At 48.7% G+C, this 17,805-nt stretch overlaps 1 protein-coding gene across 5 annotated transcripts in view; it reads left to right on the top strand.

The window, feature by feature from the left end:
* The window catches only part of cntln (centlein, centrosomal protein), a 366,307-nt gene that overhangs the window by 92,911 nt on the left and 255,591 nt on the right, over positions 1-17,805 (top strand). The window lies entirely within an intron of this gene.

The following is a 17,805-nucleotide window of genomic DNA, read 5'->3' as shown; positions in this document are numbered from 1 at the left end:
TCTTGAAATCTTACACTTCGTGGACTTGCAGGTAGCTAGTAGTTTTGCCAGATAGCCACTTAATCAGGTGACTAAGAATGAATGAGATGAGTATAAAGTATATCAGCACTAGTCTCTTTAGATGGTGTAGGAATTATCGTCTCCTCTAGCACTGCAAGTGTATTTCATATTTGGATTTCTCCAGCCATAAAATGGACATGCAGCTATGGGTTCCTTGTAGTGTAACCTGGGTTCATTCAAGCACCATGCATGGTGGCAGCATTCAATCCAAATTCTTGATATCCAGTGCATTTCTGATGCTAGTAATGCCATCAGGTATGTCTCCATTTCAGTTGCTGGGAAAGCCAGTATGCAAGAATTGGTTAATGATTAAGAACCATCCTCCTGGATGGAAGAATGTTTCTGCTACTGAGGAATATGCTGTGGGTCTTTGAAGACGCTAGTAAAAGACATGGGGCCCGATATTAGGAGGGAGGCGGGTTGGCAGCGGGGGGGTCACATGGACGTGTGGGTAGTGAATTCGGGAGGCTCCACATACGATTGCAGCCTAATTGAAGGTACTTACACGTGCTTCTGGGTTTCCCGTTCCAGACCTGTGCAGTGAGCGCACTGCGCACCTGCATCACAGGCTGTCAGCAGGAGGAGCCCTATTTAAAGGGGCAGTACTCCAATGCTCTTCCTTCAGCAAAGAACCATTTTTGGAGCATGAAGCAGGCCAGAGGCAAGGCTGCTCCAAGGTTCTCAGACTCCTCACTCCAGGTGCTGCTCGATGGGGTGAGGAGGAGGAGGGAAATTCTGTTCCCATCTGATGGAAGAAGGTGGCCTCCCTCTGCCACCAAGAAGGCCTGGCTGGAGGTGGCCGAGGAGGTCAGCAGCAGCAGCAATGTGTGCCGCACCTGGGTCCAGTGCAGGATGCGCTTTAATGACCTAACCAGGTCAGCCAAAGTGAGTATACTTACGTATTCTCCCACACTCTGTCTTCCACATCACCTCCACCACCACATAACTCCTTCTGCACTGCCACCAAAACGCTCTCGCATCGCTCCTCACATCCACTCAACCATCATCCTCACCTTGCCTGCACTCACTCACCGCCCCAGTTCCCATTCGAACACTACCATGCAACCCAATCCTCATACAATCTCATGGCTATGTCTCACACGCACCCTCCCATGCATCTCCCTCATGCTCACCCCCACCCACACCAATGCATGCAGCGGGTCACCATGTAACCATCACTCAATCACGCCTCTCTGTGTTTTGCCTTGATAGGAGAAGAGATGCCAGAATGCCCGGGAGAGGGCAAAGACTGGAGGGGGCCTGCCACACCAGGTGGCACTAACAGACGCAGAGCAGCAGGCATCGGAAGTAAGCCGGACACTGGAGTGCCTGTCTGTGGCAGACGCCGAGACTGGCAGCGCACAAGCGGCTGGTGACAGAAATCTAACACTCAGCACTCATGATAGCGAATGATCTTAACATCACTTGGCATCTGCAGCACCTCAACATCTGTCCACATGCGTAATATTGCTTTCTGTTCTCTTGCAGGGCCATCTGCGACCGCCGTGACTGCAGAGGACGATTCCTCAGAGGACCTGCCAGCCTCTGAGGGTGCATCGTCACATCTGAGCCAGCCATCCACCAGCGCAGATACACACACCTCGGTGGGTCCCCGTCCTCACTTAGTTGGGCTTGCACATGGTGAGTCACCACGCACATATGAGCACGAGCAAACCCTAGTGGCAGGGGCAGCCATGGAGAGTCCGCATCGGTGGGAGCACTCTTCTCCAGGCTCTGCTCAGCTGGACCCAGATGTTGAACCATGGGGGCCAGCCATGAAAAGGAGAGTCATCGAGGGCCAGCAGCACATTGCCGAGGTACTGGAACAGTTGCCATGCGCACTCTCCGCAATCGCGCAGAGGATGGAGGAGTCCAACTCCTGCATGAGTGAAATGGTGGCACAGGTACAGGAGGGTATCTCTGAGATACTGTCACAGGGACGTGAAGGCATCTCTGAGATAGTGTCGCGGGTAGGTGCGGGAATGTCCGCGATGGAGGAAAGGCTAGCCTCCATTGAGCTTCAAGCACGGCTCAACAATGAGTCCATTCAGGCCCTGACAATGGCCATTCGGATTCAGGGTGAGCAACATTCTGCCGCCTTAAACAGGCTGACAGATACATTACAACTGGCCTTCCAAGGCTTCACACAAGTCCTCCAAACCGTCATCCAGCAGGGTGGAAGGAGTGATGTGGGCCTGGGCCAGGAGAGGGATGATGGTGAGAGGGGACATGGAAGTGGGGACGCCACTCAAAGTGCTCCCACGTTTCACCCGTTGCCCCCCTCTCAGCCAGTATCTGCAATGCTGCCTCCTCTCCAGGTGGCCGAGTCTGCCTCTGCACAGGTGCAGGTGGAGCAGTCTTTGGAGGGGCCCTCATGGGCACCGAAACCCAGAGGGCGTCTGTGCAAAGCATCTCATCGGTCAGGGCATGGACAAGAACAACCTGCCACTATCTCTGCTGAAGCCACAGGGGTAGCACCACATAGGGGTTCCCGTAAACCTAAGGCGAAGGTTTTGTGAGCACAAAGGGGATGCACAAGGGTGTAAGACAAAATGTCATGTTTTTGATTTACTTTCGTTTGTTTTGCAAAAAAACATAAACATTTGTTAGCACCACTACTGCCACGTCTTTGCAAATCTTGTCTGGTTTGTGCAATAATGCCCTTTCCTGAGGATCACAATGAAGACCCACACCTGATGCCACCCATTGTGTCATTGCAGAGTGGGTGCAGGTGTATTTGCAGGGCTCTTTTGTGCAGACGACTGAGAGACGCGGGCGATGTCCCCGGTGGCACCTTGGAAGGATGCGGAGGAGAAGTTGTTGAGGGCAGTGGTGACTTTGACAGTGACAGGTAAGAAGATGGTGCTCGGGCCAGCCGGGAGCAGCTCGGCATGAAGGAGGCTGCAGATGTCCACCACTACATGTCGAGTGACTCTGAGCCTCCGTGTGCACTGCTGCTCAGAGAGGTCCAGGAAGCTGAGCCTCGGTCTTTAGACCCTGTGGCGAGGATAGTGCATCTCTCTCCGTGGTTGCCTTTCCTCCTGCTGTGCAGGTGGATGTGTCACAACACTGCGTTGTGGAGCTCCACGTGTCAGAGGTGAACGGCGTGGCCGGTGATGCTGTTCGTTCTCCGATGAGGTCATGACTGCAGCTATGGCGGCCCCCATCCGGAAGATGTACATATGAGGGAGTCCGTAAGGTAGGTAAATGTGTCTGCACACCGGAGTTGAGGTTGCAAGTTCGTGATTTTTTGTGTTAGGAGGAGGGTGGTGGAGGCCAAACTTTATCCAGAGTGACGGAGAGGCCTCCTGCAATGAGTGAGGGTCTCCACCGCCCCCCCCCCCCACACCTGTCAAATGGACCTTTGCAACTGCCACAGGCTGGTGGCTGCAACACGTCTATTTTAACTGGGAGTGTTTCCCCCAGTACGGGAAACACGCTCAGTTTGGATCAAAATCCCACCCCTCCTAAAATAGCCTCCAAATCAGGTCTGCTAACGACCTGAAGTATCAAAATAATTGGTTTAATTGGGATCCCTCCGGCCTTAATTGCCGGTGGGAGTCCCGCATGCGGGGTCTGCACGCGCGTCTACGCTGTCATTGGGGAACCCGGAAGTGGGCGGGTTGGAGCCGGGGTCCAGACCAGCCCGGGAATCCCCAGTTTTTGGAGCCCCCCGCCACGAACACACCCGTTCGGCCATCCTAAAATCAACCCCATGGAGTTTAAAAGAGGTCGAGTCCCTAAAAGTAGATGTAAAAGCTGCTTTTCATAGCAAAAGGTTAAATAACTCTTAGAAGAAGATGTTACTGCATACCACGGCAGAGGATGATCTGATGGAAAATTGCCAACTGGCTGTGGACAGTAACCAGTGATTGACAGACCCAGCCCTCCACCATTGAGGAGTGAGGACACAAAACTCTCAGAGACACCGAGTGCCTTACTCTCAAGAAGTCAAGCAGTTTGCTTTGGATTGTGGTGATAAATACAACTGCTGCATTCAAGGTGACCAAAATCACCCCAATTAGGGAACACTTACAGCAGACTGAATAAATTCCGAATCAAATGGAGGTTTTGTCTTCGCAATCAACCAGATATTCTGTGTGAGACTTGCATGGACTGCCAGACACTGTTGAAGTTGGTGGTGGTTGAGATAGGTATGTCCCACACACTGTTGGAGGTGGTGGTGGCGGTTGAGATAGCTTTGTCTAAGACACTGTTGGAGGTGGTGGTGGCGGTTGAGATAGCTATGTCCCAGACACTGTTGAAGTTGGTGGTGGTTGAGATAGGTATGTCCCAGACACTGTTGGAGGTGGTGGTGGTGGTTGTGATAGGTATGTCCCAGACACTGTTGGAGGTGGTGGTGGTGGTGGTTGAGATAGCTATGTCCCAGACACTGTTGGAGGTGGTGGTGTCGGTTGCGATAGCTATGTCCCAGACACTGTTGCAGGTGGTGGCGGTTGAGATAGCTATGCCCCTGACACTGGTGGAGGTGGTGTTGGTGGTGGTTGAAATAGCTATGTCCCAGACACTGTTGGAGGTGGTGGTGGTTGAGATAGCTATGTCCCAGACACCGTTGGAGGTGGTGGTGGTGGTTGAGATAGCTATGTCCCAGACACTGTTGGAGGTGTTGGTGGTGGTTGAGTTAGCTATGTCCCAAACACTGTTGGAGGTGGTGGTGGTGGTTGAGATAGGTATGTCCCAAACACTGTTGGAAGTGGTGGCGGTTGAGATAGCTATGTCCCAGACACTGTTGGAGGTGGTGGTGGTGGTTGAGATAGCTATGTCCCAGACACTGTTGGAGGTGTTGGTGGTGGTTGAGTTAGCTATGTCCCAAACACTGTTGGAGGTGGTGGTGGTGGTTGAGATAGGTATGTCCCAAACACTGTTGGAAGTGGTGGCGGTTGAGATAGCTATGTCCCAGACACTGTTGGAGGTGTTGGTGGTGGTTGAGATAGGTATGTCCCAAACACTGTTGGAGGTGGTGGTGGTTGAGATAGCTATGTCCCAGACACCGTTGGAGGTGGTGGTGGTGGTTGAGATAGCTATGTCCCAGACACTGTTGGAGGTGTTGGTGGTGGTTGAGTTAGCTATGTCCCAAACACTGTTGGAGGTGGTGGTGGTGGTTGAGATAGGTATGTCCCAAACACTGTTGGAGGTGGTGGTGGTTGAGATAGCTATGTCCCAGACACCGTTGGAGGTGGTGGTGGTGGTTGAGATAGCTATGTCCCAGACACTGTTGGAGGTGTTGGTGGTGGTTGAGTTAGCTATGTCCCAAACACTGTTGGAGGTGGTGGTGGTGGTTGAGATAGGTATGTCCCAAACACTGTTGGAAGTGGTGGCGGTTGAGATAGCTATGTCCCAGACACTGTTGGAGGTGTTGGTGGTGGTTGAGATAGCTATGTCCCAGACACTGTTAGAGGTGGTGGTGGCGGCGGTTGAGATAGCTATGTCCCAAACACTGTTGGAAGTGGTGGCGGTTGAGATAGCTATGTCCCAGACACTGTTGGAGGTGTTGGTGGTGGTTGAGATAGCTATGTCCCAGACACTGTTAGAGGTGGTGGTGGTGGTGGTTGAGATAGCTATGTCCCAGACACTGTTGGAGGTGGTGGTGGTGGTTGAGATAGGTATGTCCCAGACACTGTTAGAGCTGGTGGTGGTGGTGGTTGAGATAGCTGTGTCCCAGACACTGTTGGAGGTGGTGGTGGTGGTTGAGATAGGTATGTCCCAGACACTATTGGTGGTGGTGGCGGCGGTTGAGATAGCTATGTCCCAGACACTGTTGGAGGTGGTGGTGGTGGTTGAGATAGGTATGTCCCAGACACCGTTGGAGGTGGTGGTGGTGGTTGAGATAGCTATGTCCCAGACACTGTTGGAGGTGGTGGTGGTGGTGGTTGAGATAGCTATGTCCCAGACACTGTTGGAGGTGGTGGTGGTGGTTGTGATAGCTATGTCCCAGACACTGTTGGAGGTGTTGGTGGTGGTTGAGATAGCTATGTCCCAAACACTGTTGGAAGTGGTGGTGGTTGAGATAGCTGTGTCCCAGACACTGTTGGAGGTGTTGGTGGTGGTTGAGATAGCTATGTCCCAGACACTGTTAGAGGTGGTGGTGGTGGTGGTTGAGATAGCTATGTCCCAGACACTGTTGGAGGTGGTGGTGGTTGAGATAGGTATGTCCCAGACACTGTTAGAGGTGGTGGTGGTGGTGGTTGAGATAGCTGTGTCCCAGACACTGTTGGAGGTGGTGGTGGTGGTTGAGATAGGTATGTCCCAGACACTATTGGTGGTGGTGGTGGCGGTTGAGATAGCTATGTCCCAAACACTGTTGGAAGTGGTGGCGGTTGAGATAGCTATGTCCCAGACACTGTTGGAGGTGTTGGTGGTGGTTGAGATAGCTATGTCCCAGACACTGTTAGAGGTGGTGGTGGTGGTGGTTGAGATAGCTATGTCCCAGACACTGTTGGAGGTGGTGGTGGTGGTTGAGATAGGTATGTCCCAGACACTGTTAGAGGTGGTGGTGGTGGTGGTTGAGATAGCTGTGTCCCAGGCACTGTTGGAGGTGGTGGTGGTGGTTGAGATAGGTATGTCCCAGACACTATTGGTGGTGGTGGCGGCGGTTGAGATAGCTATGTCCCAAACACTGTTGGAGGTGGTGGTGGTGGTTGAGATAGGTATGTCCCAGACACTGTTGGAGGTGGTGGCGGTTGAGATAGCTGTGACCCAGACACTGTTGGAGGTGTTGGTGGTGGTTGAGATAGCTATGTCCCAGACACTGTTAGAGGTGGTGGTGGTGGTGGTTGAGATAGCTATGTCCCAGACACTGTTGGAGGTGGTGGTGGTGGTTGAGATAGGTATGTCCCAGACACTGTTAGAGGTGGTGGTGGTGGTGGTTGAGATAGCTGTGTCCCAGACACTGTTGGAGGTGGTGGTGGTGGTTGAGATAGGTATGTCCCAGACACTATTGGTGGTGGTGGCGGCGGTTGAGATAGCTATGTCCCAGACACTGTTGGAGGTGGTGGTGGTGGTTGAGATAGGTATGTCCCAGACACCGTTGGAGGTGGTGGTGGTGGTTGAGATAGCTATGTCCCAGACACTGTTGGAGGTGGTGGTGGTGGTTGTGATAGCTATGTCCCAGACACTGTTGGAGGTGGTGGCGGTTGAGATAGCTGTGTCCCAAACACTGTTGGAGGTGGTGGCGGTTGAGATAGCTGTGTCCCAGACACTGTTGGAGGTGGTGGCGGTGGTTGAGATAGCTATGTCCCAGACACTGTTGGAGGTGGTGGTGGTGGTTGAGATAGCTATGTCCCAGACACTGTTGGAGGTGTTGGTGGTGGTTGAGATAGGTATGTCCCAGACACTGTTAGAGGTGGTGGTGGTGGTGGTTGAGATAGCTGTGTCCCAGGCACTGTTGGAGGTGGTGGTGGTGTTTGAGATAGCTATGTCCCAGACACTGTTGGAGGTGGTGGTGGTGGTTGAGATAGCTATGTCCCAGACACTGTTGGAGGTGGTGGTGGTGGTTGTGATAGCTATGTCCCAGACACTGTTGGAGGTGGTGGCGGTTGAGATAGCTGTGTCCCAAACACTGTTGGAGGTGGTGGCGGTTGAGATAGCTGTGTCCCAGACACTGTTGGAGGTGTTGGTGGTGGTTGAGATAGCTATGTCCCAGACACTGTTGGAGGTGGTGGTGGTGGTTGAGATAGCTATGTCCCAGACACTGTTGGAGGTGGTGGTGGTGGTTGTGATAGCTATGTCCCAGACACTGTTGGAGGTGGTGGCGGTTGAGATAGCTGTGTCCCAAACACTGTTGGAGGTGGTGGCGGTTGAGATAGCTGTGTCCCAGACACTGTTGGAGGTGTTGGTGGTGGTTGAGATAGCTGTGTCACAGACACTGTTGGAGGTGGTGGTGGTGGTTGAGATAGCTATGTCCCAGGCACTGTTAGAGGTGGTGGTGGTGGTGGTTGAGATAGCTATGTCCCAGACACTGTTGGAGGTGGTGGTGGTGGTTGAGATAGCTATGTCCCAGACACTGTTGGAGGTGGTGGTGGTGGTTGAGATAGCTATGTCCCAGGCACTGTTAGAGGTGGTGGTGGTGGTGGTTGAGATAGCTGTGTCCCAGGCACTGTTGGAGGTGGTGGTGGTGTTTGAGATAGGTATGTCCCAAACACTGTTGGAGGTGGTGGCGGTTGAGATAGGTATGTCCCAGACACTATTGGTGGTGGTGGCGGCGGTTGAGATAGCTATGTCCCAGACACTGTTGGAGGTGGTGGTGGTGGTTGAGATAGGTATGTCCCAGACACCGTTGGAGGTGGTGGTGGTGGTTGAGATAGCTATGTCCCAGACACTGTTAGAGGTGGTGGTGGTGGTGGTTGAGATAGCTATGTCCCAGACACTGTTGGAGGTGTTGGTGGTGGTTGAGATAGCTGTGTCCCAGACACTATTGGAGGTGGTGGCGGTTGAGATAGCTGTGTCCCAGACACTGTTGGAGGTGGTGGTGGTGGTTGAGATAGCTGTGTCCCAAACACTGTTGGAGGTGGTGGCGGTTGAGATAGCTGTGTCCCAGACACTGTTGGAGGTGGTGGTGGTGGTTGAGATAGGTATGTCCCAGACACTATTGGTGGTGGTGGCGGCGGTTGAGATAGCTATGTCCCAGACACTGTTGGAGGTGGTGGTGGTGGTTGAGATAGGTATGTCCCAGACACCGTTGGAGGTGGTGGTGGTGGTTGAGATAGCTATGTCCCAGACACTGTTAGAGGTGGTGGTGGTGGTGGTTGAGATAGCTATGTCCCAGACACTGTTGGAGGTGGTGGTGGTGGTTGAGATAGCTATGTCCCAGACACTGTTGGAGGTGGTGGCGGTTGAGATAGCTGTGTCCCAGACACTGTTAGAGGTGTTGGTGGCGGTTGAGATAGCTGTGTCCCAAACACTGTTGGAGGTGGTGGCGGTTGAGATAGCTGTGTCCCAGACACTGTTGGAGGTGTTGGTGGCGGTTGAGATAGCTGTGTCCCAGACACTGTTGGAGGTGTTGGTGGCGGTTGAGATAGCTGTGTCCCAGACACTGTTGGTGGTGGTGGCGGCGGTTGAGATAGCTATGTCCCAGACACCGTTGGAGGTGGTGTAGGTGGTGGTGGTTGAGATAGCTATGTCCCAGACACTATTGGAGGTGGTGGCAGTTGAGATAGCTATGTCCCAGACACTATTGGAGGTGGTGGTGGTGGTGGTTGAGATAGCTATGTCCCAGACACTGTTGGAGGTGTTGGTGGTGGTTGAGATAGCTGTGTCCCAGACACCGTTGGAGGTGGTGGAGGTGGTGGTGGTTGAGATAGGTATGTCCCAGACACCGTTGGAGGTGGTGGTGGTGGTTGAGATAGCTATGTCCCAGACACTGTTAGAGGTGGTGGTGGTGGTGGTTGAGATAGCTATGTCCCAGACACTGTTGGAGGTGTTGGTGGTGGTTGAGATAGCTGTGTCCCAGACACTATTGGAGGTGGTGGCGGTTGAGATAGCTGTGTCCCAGACACTGTTGGAGGTGGTGGTGGTGGTTGAGATAGCTGTGTCCCAAACACTGTTGGAGGTGGTGGCGGTTGAGATAGCTGTGTCCCAGACACTGTTGGAGGTGGTGGTGGTGGTTGAGATAGGTATGTCCCAGACACTATTGGTGGTGGTGGCGGCGGTTGAGATAGCTATGTCCCAGACACTGTTGGAGGTGGTGGTGGTGGTTGAGATAGGTATGTCCCAGACACCGTTGGAGGTGGTGGTGGTGGTTGAGATAGCTATGTCCCAGACACTGTTAGAGGTGGTGGTGGTGGTGGTTGAGATAGCTATGTCCCAGACACTGTTGGAGGTGGTGGTGGTGGTTGAGATAGCTATGTCCCAGACACTGTTGGAGGTGGTGGCGGTTGAGATAGCTGTGTCCCAGACACTGTTAGAGGTGTTGGTGGCGGTTGAGATAGCTGTGTCCCAAACACTGTTGGAGGTGGTGGCGGTTGAGATAGCTGTGTCCCAGACACTGTTGGAGGTGTTGGTGGCGGTTGAGATAGCTGTGTCCCAGACACTGTTGGAGGTGTTGGTGGCGGTTGAGATAGCTGTGTCCCAGACACTGTTGGTGGTGGTGGCGGCGGTTGAGATAGCTATGTCCCAGACACCGTTGGAGGTGGTGGAGGTGGTGGTGGTTGAGATAGCTATGTCCCAGACACTATTGGAGGTGGTGGCAGTTGAGATAGCTATGTCCCAGACACTATTGGAGGTGGTGGCGGTTGAGATAGCTGTGTCCCAGACACTGTTGGAGGTGGTGGCGGTTGAGATAGCTATGTCTCAGACACTTAACCCAGAGCCTGTGTTCCAGCTATGCAACTGCCAAAAGAAATGTAGAATATATATGCTGATATTTCTGAATTTTCTGTACATCATTTGAGTCTTGAGTCACAAGAATTGCTAATCATCTGAAGCTTCGAGGTCTACCTTCATGCTAACCTCTTCTGTAGGACCCAATTTAGACAGAAGTTGGGTCCCTTGATGCACACTTCTACAAAACCTGAGGTGGGCTATTGGAAGACCTGTAAACTTTGCAAGACACACTGGGAAGAAAATAAAAAACAGATTGGAATGAGAATCTTCATTCTGAATCCAAAGAGCACAAGGGAGGCTGAAGGTTTCCTGGATCGTACGTTCCAGGAGGTGGTCACCCCACAGCCACAGAGAGTTCAGGATAGCAAATGGGTGGCCATCCGATAGGTTAGAGAGAGGCAGGCAGTCCAGGAATCTGCTGGGCGTGTGGCACTCTCAAACTGGTATTCAGCATTGAATACCAGTGAGGGTGACGACACCTCGAAGGAATGCAGTCCTGAGCATGGCACCATAGGGCAAAGGACTGCACAGGGGGGCACAGTGAAGTGTAGAAATGCAGTAGTCACAGGGGATTTGATAGCCAGGGGGACAGACAGGCATTTCTGTGACTGCTGACATGAGTCCCGCATGGTATGTTGCCTCCCTGGTGCTAGGGTAAAGGCCATCACTGAGAGGGTGCAGAACATTCTGTGGGGGGAAGGGGAACAGCCAGAAGTCGTGGTCCATGTGGGTACCAACGACATAGGAAAGAAAAGGGATGAGGTGCTGCGGTCAGAGTTTCAGGAGCTAGGGAGGAAGTTAAAAAGCAGGACCTCAAATGTAGTAATCTCTGGAGTATTCCCAGTGCCACGCGCTAGTGAGCACAGAAATAAGAAGATAAGGCAGGTTAATGCGTGGCTAGAGACATGGTGCAAGAGGGAGGGCTTCAGATTCTTGGGGCATTGGTACCAGTTCTGCGGCAGGAGGGACCTGTTCAAGATGGACTGGTAGCATTGGAAAGGATTGGGAAAGACAGATAGCACTAGAGTAAGAAATAGTACGGTATTAGATGGGATCAAACTGAGAGAATACGAGAAGGTCTAAGATAGGTTTCGGGTGCGTGTGTGTAAACACACGAAGCGTGGTAAATAAGGTTGGTGAGCTGCAGGCTCAAATAGCCACATGGGAATATGATGTAGTGGCAATAATGGAGATCTGGCTCAGAAAAGGGCAGGATTGGGTACTAAATATTCCTGGATACAAGGTGTTCAGGAAAGATAGGGAAGGAAAAAAAGGAAGGGGGTGGGTGGCATTATTGATTAAGGAGAATATTTAGTACTGGGGAGAGAGGATGCCCTGAACAGGTCAAGGACAGAATCTATTTGGTTAGAGTTAAGAAACGATTGAGGCTCCATTACACTACTGGGTGTATTCTATAGGCACCGATGAGTGGGAAGGATAGAGGAGCAAATTTATAGGGAGATTACAGAGAGATGCAAGAGCCATAGAATAGTGATAATGGGGGACTTCAACTATCTTAATATAGACTGGGATAGTAATAGTGTAAAGGGCAAAGAGGGGGAGAAATTTCTGAACTGTGTTCAGGAGAACTTTCTTGATCAGTATGTTTCTGGCCCAACGAGGAAGGAGGCATTGCTGGATCTGGTTCTGGGGAATCAAGTGAAGCAAGTGTCAGTGGGGGAACATTTAGGGAACAGCAATCATATAGTATCATAGGTTTGGATTAATTATGGAAAAGGACAAGGAGCAATCTAGAGTAAAAATACTCAATTGAAGGAGGGCCAATTTCAGTGGGATGAGAATGGATCTGGCCCGGGTAAATTGGAATCAAAGATTGGCAGGCAAAACTGTAATCGAACAATGTGCAGCCTTTAAAGAGGAGATGGTTCGGGTACAGTCTAGGTACATTCCTGTGAGTGAGAAAGGTGGAGCAACTAAAGCCAGAGCTCCCTGGATGAAGAAAGAGATAGAGAGGAAGATGAAACCGAAAGATGTATGATGGATGTCAGGTTGATAATACAAGTGAGAACCAGGCTGAATATAGAAAGTACAGAGGAGGCGTGAAAAATGAAATAAGAGGGGCAAAGAGAGAGTATGAGAATAGACTGGTGGCTAACATAAAAGGGAATCCAAAAGTATTCTATAGGCATATAAATAGTAAATGGGTAGTAAGAGGGGGGATGGGGCCGATTAGGGACCAAAAAAGAGATCTATGCACGGAGGCAGGGGGCGTGGCTGAGGTACTAAATGAGTACTTTGCATCTGTCTTTACCAAAGAAGAAGATGCTGCCAATGTCACAGTTAAAAAAGGAGGTAGTTGAGATACTGGATGAGCTAAAAATTGTTGGAGAAGGTACTTGAAAGGCTGGCTGTACTTATAGTAGATAAGTCACCCGGTTGGGATGGGATGCATCCTAGGTTGTTGAGGGAAGTACGGGTGGAAATTGCAGAGGTGCTGGCCATAATCTTCCAAACCTCCCTAGATACGGGGGTAGTGCCAGAGGACTGGAGAATTGCAAATGTTACACCCTTATTCAAAAAAGGGTGTAAGGATGAACCCAGCAACTATAGGTCAGTCAATTTAACCTCAGTGGTGGGGAAACTTTTAGAAACGATAATCCGGAACAAATTAATAGTTACTTGGACAAGTGTGGATTAATAAAGGAAAGCCACTTCGGATTTATTAAAAGGCAAATTGTGTTTAACTAACTTGATAGAGTTTTTTGAAGAGGTAACAGAGAGGGTCGATGAGGGCAGTGCGGTTGATGTGGTTTAAATGGACTTTCAAAAGGCCTTTGATAAAGTACCACGTAATAGGCTTGTCAGCTAAATTAAGTCCATGGAAAAGAAGGGGCAGTGGCAGTATGGATACGAAATTGGCTAAGTGACAGGAAACAGAGAGTAGTGTTGACTGGTTGTTTTTTGGACTGGAAGGAGATGTACAGTGGTGTTCCCCACGGATCAGTACTAAGACCACTGCTTTTTTTGATATATATTAATGAATTGGACTTGGGTGTACAGGGCACAATTTCAAAATTTGCAGATGACACAAAACTTGGAAGTGTAGTAAACAGTAAGGAGGATAGTGGTAGACTTCATGAGGACAGAGACAGGCTGGTGGAATGGACGGATACGTGGCAGATGAAATTTAACGCAGAGAAGTGCTGAGTGATACATTTTGGCAGGAAGAACCAGGAGAGGCAATATAAACTAAATGGTACAATTCTAAAGCGGGTGCAGGAACAGAGAGATCTGGTGGTATATGCGCACAAACCTTTGAAGGTGGCAGGACAGGTTGAGAAAGCGGTTAAAAAAGCATACGGGATCCTGGACTTTATAAATAGAGGCATAGAGAACAAAAGCAAGGAAGTTATGTTGAACCTCTATAAAACACTGGTTCGGCCACAGCTGGAGTATTGTGTCCAATTCTGGGCACCGCACTTTTGGAAAGATATGAAGGCTTTAGAAAGGGTGCAGAGGAGATTTACTAGAATGGTTCCAGGGATGAGGGACTTCAGTTACGTGGATAGAATGGAGAAGTTGGGGTTGTTCTACTTATAGCAGAGAAGGTTGGGAGGAGATTTGATAGAGGTGTTCAAAATCATGAAGGTTTCAGATAAAAAAATAAAGAGAAACTGTTCCCACTTGCGGAAGGGTTGAGAAACAGAGGACATAAATTTAAGGTGAATGGCAAAAGAACCAAAGGCGACATGAGGAAAAGCTTTTTTATGCAGCGAGTAGTTATGATCTGGAACGCACTGCCTGAAAGGGTGGTGGAAGCAGACTCAATTGTGGCTTTCAAAAAGGAATTGGATAAATACTTGCAGGGAAAAAATTTGCAGGGCTATGGGGAAAGACTGGGTGAATAGGACTAACTGGATTGCTCTTACAAAGGGCTGGATCGGGCTCGATGGGCTGAATGGCATCCTTCTGTGCTGTAATAATTCTATGATTCTGAAAGCCGAAAAGATTGAAAGACCATTCCCTAATGGTGAGACAAATCAAGTCCATCTTCTGATGTTGGTGATGGACCTGAAATAACCTAGTTCGTGCATTCTGCACAGTCTCACTTTCTATTAGTCAGTTGTGGAGCTATTGAGCATTATCCTCCAGGTGGAACAGTCCTGCCCTTTCAGCTAAACAAACCATGTAATGGCCAATTGTTTCCATGGAAATGATCAAGGAAGGACCAGAGGGAGAAGATTAAAGATCAAATAATAGTAAAAAATAACTTTCAGAAACATTTTCATAGCAGTTAGAATTTTATTTAGTTTTGGGTGCTCTTGCTCAAGTACAGTTTTAGGTGGAATAATTAATGGTGATAGAAAGCATAGGAGGGGAATACTTTCAATATAAAGTGCTCCCTATCTGTGGGAGCTTGCTGTGTGCAATTGGCTGCTGTGTTTCCTACATTACTAACAGTGACTACACTTCAAAAGTACTTCATTGGCTTTAAAGCACTTTGGGACGTCCTGTGGTCTTGAAAGGTACTATATAAATGCAAGTCTTTCTTCTATCGTAGCAAGTTTTAAAAATACCCTGGTTAGAAATTATTTAATATTTTATGTCCCGTTTCTCATATACATGAGATACAATGAGCAGCAATGGTGTTGATCAACATCCATCCTGGATGCTGTTCTGAGTTGTCTAAGCCTGGAAAATTCAGTGATTGCCAATAAATACTGCATACCGTAAGTCAAGCTCTGTAATGGTTGAACATGTTTAGCGTTGAGTCTACTAGGTCTCCTAGGTCTCTTTCAACTTTATCTGAAGTTATTTCAACACCATGCATAGAGTGTGCATGCCGTCTATTATTTCTTCCTATGTGTAGTGCTTTACACTTGGCTGCATTAAATTTTGCCTCCCATTTTTCTGTTCACTTACAGATCTTATCCAACTCATTGTGTAATTTCTGAGCTGCCCCTTTCAATTCAATCTTTATCATCTGCAATTTTGTCCATCATGGTTATTGATGTAAAATAGAAACTGTAATGGCCCCGGCACCAAGCCCTGAGGCACCTCCAACCTACTCTGATGTAACTCCTCTTATGAGTGCATGTTGTTTCCTATCCTTCAACCAGTTTCTTATCCATTCCCCAGGTTTTATCCTGAATCCCCACAGCTTTGAGTTTAATGAATAGCCTTTTTGTGTGGAGCCTTATCAAAAGCCTTTTGCAAGTTAAGATATACCATGTCATAGGGCTTACCACTGTCCACTTAAGTTGTCATTTCCTCCGAGAAGTCAGGAAAGTTGGTCTAGGCAGTCACTTCCTAATCTGAATCCATGCTGACTGCTGTTAGTTAGGTTATTGTTGTACAGACGATCATCAAGTTTACTCATGGTAATCAATTCCATCATTGTACAAGGAATGGAAGTAAGACTAATGGGTCTGTAGTTACCTGTGCCTGTTTTGTCACCTGTTTTGAATATGGGCACCACTTTAGCCTGTTTCCAATCTATTGATACCTCCCCAGTGCCCAATGGCTTTCTTATAATGATTGCCAGTACTTCACAAATCTGTTCTCTAATTTCTTTCAGCGCCCTGGGATAAATACCCCCTGCATATGTAGAGGGCGTAGCACCTGTTGCAGGCGTGGGCCCTGGACGCCTAAATTTTGCCTATACCGATATGGCGCACCTCCGGCTCGTAATGAGTGCGCTTCCTGCCTGCCGTATTGGAGGCTTAGGAGGCTGTTTTGTGCCCGAAAAACGGGCGCTGTGCGGTAGAATTTCTAGGCCATCAACTCATTTGCTGTTTGTGGGACCTTGCTGTGTGCAAATAATGCCATGTTTGCCTAAATTGCAATAATGACTGCAGTTCAAAAGGAATCCATTGCTGTAAACGGTTCTGGGACATCCTGAGGACGTAATAGGCACAATATAAATGCAAATTCTATATTCTTGCTTTCAATGCATTGCAATTCTGGTTAGACTTGCACCTATTCTCAACTATTCAGGATTAAATTTCACCAGTAAGGGGGAAACTTGCATTTACAAAGTGCCTTATCATATTGTCAGGATGTTCCAAAGTGCTTCACAATGAATGTATCACTTTTGCAGTACAATTACTGTTATGCAGGGAAATGCAGAAACCAATTTGCACACAGCAAGATCCCAGAAACAGCAAATGATAAATGAGTTCATCTGTTCTTGATGATGTTGGTTTGAGAGAGGAATATTGGCCAGGACATGGGGAAACTCCCTGCTTGGGGAGGGGTAGGGGAAGGAGCCGGAATGCACAACGGAAGAATGGAGACTGAATAATGGTATGTAGGGCTGGAAACAATCGTAGAGGAAAGGTGGAAGGTGAGTTAGAGTTGCCTATGGATTCGTATGTGTATTGTAATGGCTAGAAACAGTACCCAATACTCCAGTCGATATTCTTTATGGAATTGGGCACAATCTCTCTGGTGGAATTAAGTAAAAGACCACTCAATCATTGATGCTTGTGATGTGAGTGGATTATGGGCACTCCATACTTCCACATTATTTAACATTTTACTATATATATAAATATGTATAAAACAAGTGAAATCAGTAATTATATCACTTTTTGAACATCCAGTTAAATTTGAGCACTATTTATTTTACAAATAATGTACAGCAGCATTCTGTAATCTGCTGCAGATCAGCACAGAGAAAAACTTAACATATAATTGCATGTAGCAGGAATTGTTTTACTGATATTGAATAAGCAATTAATTTTAATAATTGTATCTGCAGTCTACAGGATAGTGAAATAATAGCCTATAACATGAAAAATCATGGTGCAAATAAAAAAAATGGTTGGTGTCAGCATTATCTGCCTTTGGTGGTAGTTATGAAGAAATAGAGAACATATAATGATAGTTGACTGGAAAATAAACCACAGCTAGAAAGTCTGGCAGTGCTGCTCTGAGCTGGCGACCAGGAGGTGCATGACAGTAATGTGTGGACTGATTTTCTCCCCCTCCTCTGAGATGATGCCTGATCTCCGCTCAACACCTTCTCACAAGAGGGCAGTTGAGACTGGAAGATTGAGCCTGTGTTTCCCACTGTGGTGGTGTTGCAGGTTGAGGCTATAACGTGTTACATTTGATTAAATGTAACTGGTATTAAATATTGAGTGAAGGAGCATTGTTTAGGAGGCTGCTGTTTTTGTGCTTGTCGCATGCGTTGTGTAGTATCCGAAGCCAAAACAAATGCCATTTCAGAAATAATCCACCCCAAATAAACTGTTGCTGTTCACTCCACGTGTGTGGAACAGCATGCCTTGGCATTCTAGAACTAGTTGGTCTCTTTCTGTTGTGAAAAAGGCATTTTGATAACTAGCTGCAAGTTAACTTGTTAACTTATTTCTTACAAAGTGGAGCTTCTCTAACAAAAATAATCCAACTCTGTCATAAATAGTGATCTCTTTGTTG

The sequence above is a fragment of the Heptranchias perlo genome, chromosome 4 (assembly GCF_035084215.1).
Source record: "Heptranchias perlo isolate sHepPer1 chromosome 4, sHepPer1.hap1, whole genome shotgun sequence".
Taxonomy (NCBI): Eukaryota; Metazoa; Chordata; class Chondrichthyes; order Hexanchiformes; family Hexanchidae; genus Heptranchias; species Heptranchias perlo.
Note: the sequence above shows the minus strand (reverse complement) of the source record. Positions and strands in the feature narration are given on the sequence as shown.